This window comes from Anopheles maculipalpis, chromosome 2RL, assembly GCF_943734695.1.
Source record: "Anopheles maculipalpis chromosome 2RL, idAnoMacuDA_375_x, whole genome shotgun sequence".
NCBI classification, from domain to species: domain Eukaryota; kingdom Metazoa; phylum Arthropoda; class Insecta; order Diptera; family Culicidae; genus Anopheles; species Anopheles maculipalpis.
Window position 1 is genome coordinate 63,133,182 of NC_064871.1, and position 12,963 is coordinate 63,146,144.

At 37.3% G+C, this 12,963-nt stretch overlaps 3 protein-coding genes across 3 annotated transcripts in view; 1 reads left to right on the top strand and 2 right to left on the bottom strand.

Moving 5' to 3' along the window:
* LOC126556328 (glutathione S-transferase) overlaps window positions 1-12,963 on the bottom strand; it is a 327,848-nt gene that overhangs the window by 247,738 nt on the left and 67,147 nt on the right. The gene's annotated exons all lie outside the window — the stretch shown is intronic.
* Window positions 1-12,963, top strand: part of LOC126568793 (trimethylguanosine synthase) — a 151,299-nt gene that overhangs the window by 64,491 nt on the left and 73,845 nt on the right. The gene's annotated exons all lie outside the window — the stretch shown is intronic.
* Window positions 1-12,963, bottom strand: part of LOC126556489 (cholesterol transporter ABCA5-like) — a 137,351-nt gene that overhangs the window by 46,185 nt on the left and 78,203 nt on the right. The gene's annotated exons all lie outside the window — the stretch shown is intronic.

Here is a 12,963-nt window from a genome sequence, read left to right on the forward strand (position 1 = left end):
ATGATGCGTTGCATATTAAAAAGTTCACCTGGGATTAGAAAATGTTAGTCAGGTGATAAATATTTTCTATTTTTATTTCCTTTCAATTTTACACGTATTTCGTGGAAATGTCAGCTAAAATTTTTTTTTTCTGTTTTAAAAATTTGGCAGGTGTAGTTTTTCGTTTTTTGTTGTTTAAAATTTGGAATCTATAGGTAGCATATTGCGAGTCTTCAAGACTGTAGTATAAGATCTGGGCACAAGCAAAGGAAAAGTTGTTCGCAATGGAACTGATCTTAATTTATTATAATTTCATAGAAATTGTTTCACTTGCTAAACACATCACCTTTATGCCATTGAGCATATGTCTGTTTTTTAAACCGATAGAAGGAAACATAGGATTTGTTTCACCAGTACGACAAACTTTTACTACTAGTTATAACTACTCAACTACACACCAGCTAGCGGGATACGCCATCGAGAAAATTAACGAACCATTATTCCACCAGAAGAATTAAAAAGCCACACGAAATAACTGTAAATAAACTCTAGCTACGTTACATCGCCATGATCTGTTGGGACAAACTCAAGGATGCAAATCCAGCACTCACGAACAAACCACACAAAACAGTACAATGGAAATGAAAAAAAGTCTCATCTGTTGTCCAAGGCACTAAGATGAAGAAATGCAATACGAACTGCGAAGAATAAATCTAGTTGAAGGATGTTATGCTCAGGAGATTGCTCTTATTTTTTGTTTAGTTAATTTATTCTGTTGTCCTTTGTTAATGATGATGTAATGACGGATTCAAATCCAAAAAAGGAAACCCCAAAAAAGACACCCAATAGTCTTCTTCTGCTTGGCTTAACGACGTACCAACTAACACCGGTCATCGAATAGCTTACTAGACTCGAAGATACTACGTAGTGGGATAGTCAGTCCTTACTACTCATAAGGTGTTAGGTGTAACATGGGCAAATGAACAACCTTTGCAACTTTCAACAGAATGCGATCGGTGAGGATCGCATTTAGCAAAGGAACAACATATGTAAGATTTTTCTTTTCTGCCGCCACAGCCTCGAAGAGTCTTGGCCTTCCATGTTACGGCTCTCATGACTTGATTTTATACGTTTTTACTGTACAGTCTTGCTCCTTTTCGAGGTGACGGTCCAGATGATTTTTATTATCTGTTGCTGGTATGTGAAAGATCAGCGTTGCTATCTCAGGATTACATAGATGTCAGCCAACTTCAAGAAGTTTTCATGCGGTAATTCTACCACCAATCGATTTGTCTAACGTTATTTATATCAACCACGCTAAGTACATGGGCTATGGCAATGGTAGTAGCTATGGTCAAAACGGTCAAGCGGCTGCATCCAATGCCTTGTTTACGTTTGACCAAAGCATTAGGATGTTGTAAACAATTTTTCAATGCTCGATTTTAACTGGACCAATCTTCTTCTTTCCTTCTGGAAAACATGGTATAATACGAATATCAAATAGAGGCTTAGTTCGAGACGAAAAACTCTATGGTACATTCATAAAAGCAGTAAATGTCGGAAAGGAAGACCTCCTGTCACGTTTCTCAATTTAGAACCAACATTCCAAGTTCATAAGCACATTGATTCGTTCGATTGAGATCTTTTATGCATATTCACAGTAGTTGGGTCGTCTTCTGATTACACTATCTATATCACATTTTATCTTGATTAATACAACAAACGTGAGACACCAGTTCCATCAATTTTGATACCAAATTTCCGAAGAACTTCCTTGCGCCAAATGACGTTCTATCAAGAGTCTCACGAAATTAAAGCCGTCAAAATGAAGTACTGTCTACTTGTGAAAGAATTTGATCTTATGCCTCGAACGGTTGATACGAGATCGCTGAATTTTTAAATTTATTGTTGAGGTAAAACTTAATTCAAGGACCTATTTTAACACTCGTTTTATAGATATTAGGGTCAGGACCAGCAACAAGAATGAGATTTAAAAATCAAACATCAATCAGTCTATAGACCATGTTTCCGGTTCATTGCCATAAAAACACTTTACCGGTCGTCGAAGTTTTCATCGCAAAAGTCTTGTACGACGGAAAATTGTTGTGGATTTTTGTCCCCATAATATAAAGGAGTGACGAAACGTCATCTGTAATAGCACATGTCGAGCCATCATCCGATATTAAAACAAAAATACTATATATTCGTCTCCCTCATAGCATCTGATCAACCGAAAAGCCATGAATCCATGGTTAAAAGACATCATCAACAAGCAAAAATTTCATATCCAATTACATTCTTCATGGTACTAAAAAACAACAAAAGAATTAAATTTTCTTTTCAGAAAAGATACTTTTTAATCCCGTACTTATCAGTATCGGTATCTATACATACGATTTACAAATAAAAAGATAAGAACAATAAATGCAATTTTTTTGTACGAATGGTTACGTATATCATTTTGTCACAGTAAAAGTGCATTTGTATTAGGCTTTTTGATGGTGTTTTTTGGCTGTGTTCATTTTACTCATCAGAAATATACTTCACAAAAGGATAAACAAAAACACAATGTTTCTGAAAAACGAACGTTACAGAAAAAGGATATCATATCCAATATGACGAGCAACTAAAGCCTTTGCGTAGTTTAATGATACTCTTACTCCTTTTATTTTAGGTTGTTCCATTTTTCAAACCTCCTTTTATTTGGCGGGTCGGTTTTAATTCCATTCCATTCCAATAGGGTAGAATTACGCACGGACATAACTTCGCTAGATTGTGTGTGTGTGTATGTGTGTGCTGAACACCGTGTCACTTACCATGTGACTTTCGTGTATGTAGTGTTTTCCAGTCGGCTGCTTTTTAACACTACATTAGCATCGTTTGTTATTCGACGGCTTGAATGCTAGAGTGCATCTCGGTGAATTATACAATCAGCACTGCTGTCGCCTGTGTACAACCGATTGCCAGGAGATGTGTGATCTTTCCGTGCAGTCGACAAAACAAAACATTAAACAAACCAATGCGTTCGTTGTGCTGCAGACATGCCCAAAACAAAAATATATGCACATTTCATTTTTAAGCTGGTTAATTGCATAAAGACCCATGGGTAAGTTTCTGCAGCATTTTCATGCATCGATAAACCAACGGTTCAAGTTGATGCTGCATAGCACACAGTTCGAAAATATCCTTCTCAGTGACATGATCTTTGTGTATGACTAACACAGTTTGTTTCCCACGTCCCAAGTATCTAGAGATGGATCCTTTCAAATCTGTTAGTATGGAAAAATGTTTGAGGTTGGAACGTGTTTCGGCAACATGCTCATCAGATTAGTAAAAAGAAGCGAAAACATTTTTTTTGATGACGATATTCTCGTTGTCCTTAAGATGTTCAACTAAGTGTTAATAAAAAATAACTTACACGATTCTCTGAATATCTCAACCTCACCTCACTAGAACCTAATTTTTTTTATATTATTTTTTATACAAACAATTATGGGCAAGGACGCTGTTTAAAACTTACGAAATGACGAGCTCTACAAACGATATGATGATCTCTTACTCGTCGTCTTCTTGTAGATTGACTAATGGATGACTAGATTTTGCTGATAGTACATAGTTGAATAGTCAATCCACACTACGGGATCCAGGTTCTGCCGTATTTGTAGCTCGCAAGGATCTGGGCATGTTAAGAGAATTGCACTGGAGTTTGTACCGTCTTTTTAGGTAGTTCACCTAAGGTAAACTCAAATTGATCGGAACTGTTTGAGGCTGGGGTTTTAAACTGGTAGACGGCAACGCGTTAGGTGGCTGTAGCGACTAGGTAAGTAGCGTAGTAGTAAGTTCCACAATCTCGTGCTCCTATATCCTCCAAATAAAAGAAATTTTTATCTTTACAATCAATCAGCAATAGTTCTACAGTATGTAGTATCAAAAAGCCGGCTGGTAAGTTTATACATCTTGAGGTGAATTGATCCAGAACTTCAGATGTGACTTGATCGATAATCGACGTGACATAAGATCCCGGGTTCACTTTTGAATATATTAGAGAAAAATTGTTTCAGTCATCATAAATGGTGGTGAGCGTTATTACGGTATCGCGCTGTAATAATTAATAATAAGCAAATAAATAAATAAAAGTATTAAAAAAACACGACCATAGCGTGCTAGTGGAATTAAATAAATATATAGTATTAACCCTTTGAATTCGAGGGTGCGAATCTCACCATTACTTTACCATAAAAAGCGCTAAAACGACTTGAGCGGTGACTATCGCTCACTGTATGTGCCATTAAATTGTAGACGCATTTTGTTTCCTTTAATTCGTTTTGGGGATCTTTAGCGAGATTCTTTATTCACTTTGTTGGGATGAGGAAGTGTGCTACAAAGCTCAACATAGTGACTATTTGTATTAAACATTTGCCAACCATACAAATCTGTATCTATTTCAACAAAAATCCGGTACATGAAGCATTCGCTTTTTGACAAACACTATAGTAGTCAGAGTCAGTATCAGAGTCGTATTAACAGGCCTGAGATGCTGTTAAGAGAACGCTTTATAAATGTTCTAAAGTTCCAATTATGGTGCGTAATCTTTAACTAATCGACGCTGTAAATGCTTGCTACTATGAAAGTATCAAATTAATATGAATAAATAGTTTTAAAATTAACGTATACGGTGCTCAGCTATGTGAGTCCTACGAATCCTCGCATGTGGCTCGTTCATCCGAAAACGATCTCGTGAGCAAAGGATTTATTGTAATAAGAGATCACAAGATCACTATAACTTTATTGCTTTGTATAAATTAAATGTTGCGTGAAATGTAAAATGCATCTGAAAGTCACAAATGCTTAAACAAACTGCATACAGCAGCAACATTACAAAGTGCCGCAGGTAGAAATTATTAAGAAGTTTATTACGCTTTTATAGCGCCTTTTTTATTGGAAAACTTACCGATATTGAAAATACAACAATAGCGCAGGGAAGCTAAAAGGGTTCACATACCCAACACACCGCCGCTCGGAAGTGAAAAGGTAAAATATTAACATACAAATGAATAAAAACAACACATGTACGAGTTTTATGGTAAAACGATACTTTTTTCTCTCTCTCTCTTTTGCTTTCCCTGCACGGTAGCTAAGGATTCGGGTATTTGATTGTTTGGCTTTACGAGGGTGAATGGCCGGCAAAGGGTCACACGCGTAAAATTTGCTTTGATGATTCTGTTCTGCTGTGCTTTTGGTTGATTTTGGGGGGCAATTGCTACGATGATAATGTTGTAAATATTTTGCGTAACTGAAATGCCTTTTCATCTATATTTATGACCCGATTGAGTGCTAGCGTTTGTTTCTTCAACATGAAACAAATGAGGGTCTGGTTGCTGCCATTAGCGGGAAAATTATGAAACTTGTAAGTGATCAATTACATTTAGCATATATCTTAAGATTAATCTTTACGGTTTGTAATAGAATTTACCTAACTAGTTACTGTTAGGTGCATTTAAAATCTGCATTTGGCATTTGGCAACAATTGTTGTTATTCATGCTTCAATCAAATTCAAACCACAGTCCAAGGACATTCATTTAAGCTTTAATTAAGACGGCTTTTGCCTATTGAAGTGCCAATAAGATATACGTAATAACATGTAATACTAGTCAAATTGGATGCTTTCTTTTTTGTAAGCATATTGGAAAGATTGGAGCAATTTAGTTCGTTTATCTGACAAGATAAAGCTTATGATGTATCGAACGTTTACACGAAACTGGCGCAAAAGGTGAGCATGTTGTTGTCAGTCAGTACAAAATCTCATGTTCAAATTATATCATCAATCTTACCCATCATCTCAGGTTTCAGTAGATAAAGTGCGTATTGGGCCAAGGTACTCAAGAGGGATTTAATTCGTGTCACGCAAAGGAAATGAAAGCCATTATTCACAACACGAGGCAGTAATTAAAGACAGAGGCAGAGGGCAATGTTTCGTATGTTTCATCTTGTCATAATTATGCTTGCGAAATATCTAAACCACTTACTGCTCTTTGGCAACCAAAAGTGATTGCTGCAAGTTCTAAGCCGTGTGTGTTTCATACCTCAGATGTTGAAGATGTATAAGCAATAATAAGCATTAGCCTTCTTACTGAAATATTTTATACAAAAATTTGTACTTATTGCGTTATTTCGTTTCTGGAGACTCTGTTTCATGTAACTTTACGTACGATTTCTGGACAAACATGGGTTTATGCAATACTTGAATACTAAAAAAGCATTCAGGTGTATGAGGATTGATTCATAGACACTCCTGAAAGTATTGTGCAAATGTCGTCCAAAAATAATTGTACCATGATCTTACTAGACGTGTGATAGACGTGTGAGGATGTCAGGATGAATATGCGTTTGCGATTGTTTTGTGCTTCTCATTGTGTGATGACTACTCGTCTCTCTCTCTCTCTCTCTCTCTCTCTCTCTCTCTCTCTCTCTCTCTCTAATGCTACGCCACGTTTTAATATATGAATTATAAAAGGAGTATGAACGATTCCTTCTACAGGCGAATGAATATTTTATCGCTCTAAGTAGCGTTTGGTGTTTTACGGCCCATCTTCTCCATACGCGAATCCAAGGGCTTTTGCGTCCGCCAGCACCAAGGGACCTGGAAAAGGCAGTGTTGTATTAGAGAGCATGATAAATGTGAATAATTTGAGAATTTGTCAACCATTAATTCTCTAGTGCTAATGGGAGGGTTGCTACAGTGAGGTAACGTTTATTTCCCACTTTTGTTTTGAACATGTTTTTATCCTTTAAGAAGTAAAACAAATGAAATAAAGAGTTCAATTTGTTTGCATGTTGATTAGCTTCACATTATTCTTTTAACAACCAAATAATTTCATAATTTTACTGTTAACATGGATGGATTATGGAGAGGGATAGGGTCGACATTTAAACCTGTTCACCTAATTGTAATATAAAATTGGGCTCTTAAACTGTTTCTCTTGTCATGAACATGAGAACATGAAGATATTGAAACATGAGATGTTGTATCACACTCACAATTAATTTATTTTCTTGGTAGTTTCCAACAGTTTCCTTTTTCAACTTTAGCTAGGAAGACTTCCCCATCCGGTATGCTATTTGAAGCGATTCACAACAAATCACGCATGTCACACGTATAAATGCATATTTTTGAAACATACACTTGATGTAAACATGTTTCGCTTTATCGTAAATCACATCTAAGCAAAGGCCCTGGTAACATGGTGGTAACATTTTCTTTGAACCATTTGCTTTCATCTTTACGCTCTACGGGCAGGGTTTTGGTTTACCGAGGTAGAAATAGTTCGATAGTATCTATGTTGAATAAGGTCATGTTGTACGATATTGCCTTTGAGCATGTTGACTTTACCTAACAGATTGCTGTAGAACCGCTCTTTCGGAACATTGGAGACAAGAGTAATTTCTTTTCAGATGCAAGCGAAATGAAAAGTCGATTAAAGCGTACACTTTATAGTCATGGTTGTAATCGTTCATTTGGTAGGTTTTTTTAGAGACGACCAAAGTAAACTAAATTAAAAACTGATTGAAGCGTATAGTAAGACCAGAACAATGCCCCTTACGTAGACAGTTTTTGTAGATGAATTGCAGGAAAAAAATGAATGCGAAATTTAATCAAATTGTTCAATTCCACGTATTATCAGTATTGTAAGTACATACTCTCACGCTCTATAAAATAAAATCACCCAATTTGCTTGGCTTTGCTCGAAACAAAATCGAGCCTAATCATAAGCTCTAAAAACCCTCAAACTAAACTTAACGCATGTGACGTATTATAAGTTGCAGTTAAAGAACAGAAGATTATTAGTTATCTGCATTAGGTAGTAAAACAATTACGCTACATTTTTGGGTCGCCCTAAAACATCGCCAGCAACGGAAAACGACCCAACTGAATTGCTCGAACAATAAAAAAAAACTAACTTTTTAAAGCATTTGTTCTTGGGATCAGTACCTCAACAATATCCCTTCTTTAAATCTTGTTTGCATCAAAGGACGAAAGGAAGCGAATAGGTGTAAATCATAAGGTTAAAAAAGGCTGTTTGATGGCCTCTCATTACAAAAACGATTATGAACCCGGTATAAAAAAGAAACTGTTTTAAAGTTTCCCATCGCCAAGGAGTGTTACGAAATTGATTAAAAGAAAGTCTTGCAGTCGCTCGACCGGAAGACACAAAAGCAACTTGAGCAACACCGTTCATTTGACTGCACTACTGCTGTGCTGTGATGAGAGAACGAGCTACTTACTTTCAGCGATAGGGTCAATGTTAATTTCGTTTCTTAACAAGAGATGTAGTGGATTAAACAGTTGGAAGAAAAATATTCTTATAATTAATTTTTGGTATCCTTGCATTCTCTACTTTGTTCGGTAAATCAGTGTACTCTGAAGGGGAGTAATGCATAAAAAGAGTTTTGTATGCTTTGAAGAGCTAATGCATAGGAAATGTAAAAAAGTATTAATAGTAGTATAATTCAGAAAACGCATGATTAATTTCAACTAGCGTTTTTGCAATGCAAACACTAAACTAATCTCACTTTTAAAACAACGATTTCGCTGATTGTTCCTAAAATATGCAAAGAGTTCTTTAGAGTTTTACGATTGTGATTTACAGGGTGTTCAATAAGTTCAAATACAACTTTACATCGATTTGTAGTTGTGCATTCTGTGTATTAATATTTTTGTCAGCTTTAGTATCATGTATCAGCGAACCGTTGCATGTGGTGTCGACTAACTGTCACTTAGTGTGTGACAGTTAGACTGTGCACGATGAAAGAGTGCCGCGTCATATAGTAAAATTGTTTACTAGGCAAGCAGCCCGGCGACACATTCCAGCGGTGGAAATCTCTCGGTGTGAAGCGGAATTTTATTTATACTACCATCCGTCGGTACCGGGAGACGGGCTCGACCAATGACCGTACAAGATGCGGGGAGTCGCGCTCGGTGAGGAGGTCAGCAGTCATCAAGGTGATGAGGGAGCGGATCCGTCGAAAAAATGACCCACTCGATCAGGGAGATCGCTGCTGACTTGAATGTGTCAATCGGGACGACTCACACTGTTATGACGAAGGACCTAGGGTACAAGCCGTACAAGAAACGTAAAATACATGGAGTAACGGAGACTGCAAAGAAGAAGAGGCTGGACAGATGCAAATTGATACTGAGATGAACTGAGATTCTGGAGAAGTTTGTGGCTCCGGCACTTCAGCAGGATCTCTTCGGGAAGGATCCTTCTTCTTCTGATTGGCTTAACGACCTCTAAGGTCATGCCGGCCATCGAAATGGCTTTCTAGACTGCCGATACCACGTAGTTAGTTAGTCAGTCCTCACTACGGGGGGACAGTCCGGATGGGATTTGAATAACGGTCCTGACGTTTGAAGACCGGCGCTGCTGTCGTCTACACCACCGCGCCACCCCAGAGGAAGGATCTTTACATTTTCCAATAAGACGGCGCTCCGGCCTACACGGCGAATATCATCCAAGCATGGCGTCAGGAGAATTTGACGGGGTTTCTAGATAAGGTGTCATGGCCACCAACTTCCCAGCATCTCAATCCCCTTGATTACTATGTATGGTCATACATGCTGGCCAAGCAAAGCGAGTATGAAGTGAACACAGCCAATTCAAGATCTTACTTAGTACTTTCCAAGATCTGGGACGAAATGCTGATGGAACAGGTGCGTGCCGTGGGGGAGGGAAGGGGGTTTCACTTACAATTTTTTTGTAAGAAGAAAAATGGGAAATCTTCTGTAACAGGGTATTTCAGTTAAATTTTAATGAATTATTTGATTCCCCCCTAACCAATGTAGTACTTTACTGATATGAGATTTAATCCGAAGCCTCTGGAAGGGTAGTGTAAGCTCTCTATATCCAACTCCGACTCAATACGTCTAAGGCGATTTTAGCGGTTATATGTATCTTCAAATATCTGAAGTAACGTTTATAGAGAAACCTAACCACTTGAGAGGATGCGTGATGTGGCGAAATTGGGCGCAGAAAGAATATTCAGTGTCTGCTTGTCATATTTCCGACATTCTCTTATATCTTGACATCTTTGAGACTATAATCAGCTAAGATGCTAAGGGTTTCTAACGACAGGAGCTTAGCTTTTCATTCTTGAACTGGAGAAGCCATGCAAACAACTCCCAATACCATCACAATGGCCAAGTACTAGCCAAACATAGGCCAAATAGTTTTGCAATCGATTTATTAACTAGAATCAATCAATCACACAATTCTAACGAGTGGAACTCGTTACAGTGTTCTAGATTACGGGTAAAAGTGAGTGATCGGGTGGTGCATCAGATGAGATGTTCATCAGACCGTGGTGAAAGTTTTCGCATGATTATTTTTAATATTTATAATGCGCAGCATAAAAGCACCGACCTTTTGAATTACGCAGTTGCATTGAAAATACGTTCGGAGATATCGTAAGCTCGTCAAAATCGTCTTTAAAGGTATTATTCGCATGCCGAATGGCAGAAGGGCTACAAAGATTAGATAACAAGTTGCCGTACATGGCATGACAATGCCTGAATGCTAAAGGTCCGACCATTTCGATGAGAGAAGGCACGATTTTCATGAGGAAGTACTGCTTTGAACAAGCGGAAAAGAAATTACCACGTTAACGCCACGTCGGTAATCAATTCACTCGATCAATAATTTGGGAATTCTACAACACATTAAGTGATGTCCAAGACGGTTATCTTCCTCAAGGTCTTTATATTCCACAAAGTGAAGGGAGTTATCCCGATGGGCATCCTTAAGGTCCGATGGGTATCCTTTGGCAGACAAAAGCCCTACTTAGACAAATAAAGGACATAACGGACAGTTACCTTAATATTGTCCGAATAGAAAACAAGAGTAAAAGTCTACAATAAAAAAAACGAACAACTTTAATTTATAAACATTAATTAGGTTAATTGAATTAGCTCTTTATATTATAATAAAATAAATTTAAAAAGTAGTTTACCTCCTTATCAAATTTTAAGAGCTTATACATAAAACAACAGAGTGTGAGCAATCTATGTGGGCTTTTTTATGTAAGGACTCCAGAAATCAGAATTTGTTCAAACTTGCCAGTGAGATTGTTGATGAGAAAAGAAAAGAAAGATTGTTCTTGATTCTATGTTTTCATCGAATAATTGGCAAAATTACTTACCGAGCACGACCTAGCAGCACTTGCATACCGCACCTAACGAAGAGAAGAGAATTACAAGCAATTACAAATGTGCTTTCTTGTTCGATGCTGGTACGTTATGCACCTTTGTTACAAAACAAATATCTTAAAGTATCCTTTTTAGAAGGTTCATTTTTTCTCTAAATTTCTAAAGTGTATGTGTAAATCAAAAAAGAAAGAAAAAATCAACCTAAGACACGGCGTTGTGTTGAGCTTTGCTTATCTGAAATCACAACGTACAAAGCAATGTAAATATTGCTAAACGATCCGATTTTTCATCCGCCTTACCTACGGCAGACTGCAGTATAAAACAGCCGTTGGCGCCGTGTTTTCATATCTTTCATTATTTTGTACAGGCACGCGAGATTCGAGATGCACAGCACTCGCTTGAAATGAGCGATCTTATCGGGAGTCGCTTTTTTATAACAGAAAATGTACTTGAAATCAATTCTTCATTCAGGAAGGATGAACATTTCCAGCCTCATCACGATGTTGTTGATAGCACTCATGTGTTCATCATCGAGGCGCTTCCACACTGTTTCTCCGTCCTTTTTGGGCGCTATGTTGCGGTTTGTGATAACGAGGGTTTCCAATGGTTCCACAGCACGGCGAGATGCTCCTGTGAGCATAAACATCATACATATTTACGTACCTTTAGAAAGGAAAATGATTTTCGCATGCCAAGGCAAACCGCATTAAACGCTGTGTACGTTTGCAAGGCATGAAGAGCAATGAGTAACGATTAAAATTGTACTCGACGATGCTTGAGCAGAACGTGAAATGTTTACATCCCCCAGCTAGCTGTACTCACATGGACGAAGCAATGCCGGATGGTTCCTCGGGTTTGTTTCGAGTGTCTGCGTGTGTATAGATGTGTGCTCTTGTTTAGAAAACGGCAAAAACTTAATTTATACTGGTTCGCGTTTTGTTGTATATTACTTGGTTTTGTGGGATTCTTTCGGGTTTCGTTAAATATAGAGTTAATGAGATTCTTTACATGCTAGCGAGCGCGGTGAGACGGAAAATGAAAATTAGCAGGATTGTTTTCTAATTAAATTTCATTTTGTATTTTTAATGCCTACTTGGGCGAACCTATCATCTTGGAATGATTTACCAAAATATGGCAGCACTATTTTTACCCACTAGCTCTCTAACTATCGATTCATTTATTTAGTTGTTTTCCAGTTGTGATTAACAATATATATTTCAAACTTTGACCGACAATTTGACAGAGAGTGACAGACAGGGTGACAAGGGTGTATTAAAGAATAGTGAGCTGATAATTTTACAAATGGTTTCACAATGATTCAAATCAGATCATTCACCAATGAACACTATCGTTATGAACGCAACACGGTTTTACTTATAACTAAATCAAATGCAACGCGCCTGTAATGTCGATTTGAAACTCGTTAATTGAAAATTCATTACATTCAATCTAATACCACTAATACCTCTACTTTAGGCGCACAGAAAGTTGAGCAGATGGTAGATCTAGCAGATTATAGGGCCATCAACACTTTGGACATGTCGAAGTCCTAGAACAGGAATATGTAAGATTATGTTTTTTTTTTTTCTAAAACGTCTGACTGATTAGTATTTTTTTAGTTATTTAGTTATTGTTGAGGAAATTGAATTACCTAAAAAATGATAATAAACAAACTTATATTATATTATACACAGAAAAAGAAGAATAAATTATGCACGAAGAAAAAGATCTTAAGGAAAATTCGTACAGTTCAACGCTGAACATCTTGAAGCCTTAAAAT